Raw genomic sequence first — 860 nt, forward strand, 5'->3', positions numbered from 1 at the left:
TGCAGAAGGAGAACGCTCAGGGAAATTTTCTCGTTGGTCTCTGCGTTTTTGACTCGGCTTCCTTGGCACGTTCTGCATCTTCAGGCAGAGAGCCGTTACCCTTTCTCTGCAAAATTTTTTGAGCTTCCATCATTCTTCACTTCTTGACGGGGATATACTCTACGTAATCTTCATTTTCTTCGGTTTTTTTCTGAAGGGTTTTTTCTCTGCTAAATTGTGAATCCGAGGCGTTTAAACCGTGTGATTTTTTCCAGAACCGTTCGGCTCTGAAGAGTTTACTTGCATTTTGGTGCCGCCTTCAAACCCCGTCGAAGGTTGACTGCTGTCTTTGTGTGCTGTCCAACAGCGACAACTGCTGTCGAAACACACCCTCAGATTTTATACGTTCCACATATGTTTTGATGGTCTTCACTCCCACTTTCGCCTCTTCCGGAAAGAAGACAAATAACTGTTCTGAAGGATTGTTGCGCTTGGCTTTATTGATAACAAGATCTTCCTTCTTTGGGTCTTCTCCGAACTTATCCAGGAACTGCTCTTTGGTTGTGTTGATCTCAAAATCACCCACGAGATAATCTCTGTCATTGAGCATCTGAAGAACTGTACGTCGGATTCTGAAGAGCTTGTTTGTCTGCTCATCCAGCGCCATTGCGAGCTGCTCAGCTTAATTCCGTCGCCTTCAAAATGGCGTTGTTAACCCAAAACCGTTTTATAGAGAACCTTTTTTATGGAGTTCTCAAATAGAACCTTTTGCAATCAAAGACTCGCAGAACGCAAGAGCCTCAACAGTCGCCAGCAACACTGGGTATTACGAAGACTGCTAGGACTTTAGTATTATGCAGTTGATTTTTTAACTTCGTATG

General features: G+C 43.7%; 1 pseudogene; it reads right to left on the reverse strand.

Annotated features, from left to right (window-relative positions):
* Positions 1 to 298: 298 nt before the first annotated feature.
* LOC149185083 (DNA-directed RNA polymerases II and IV subunit 5A pseudogene) lies at positions 299 to 646 on the reverse strand (annotated as a pseudogene).
* Positions 647 to 860: the final 214 nt, after the last annotated feature.

This window comes from Pinus tabuliformis, chromosome 3_2 (assembly GCF_031772625.1).
Source record: "Pinus tabuliformis cultivar Carrire ecotype Pingquan chromosome 3_2, CPIR1, whole genome shotgun sequence".
NCBI lineage: Eukaryota > Viridiplantae > Streptophyta > Pinopsida > Pinales > Pinaceae > Pinus > Pinus tabuliformis.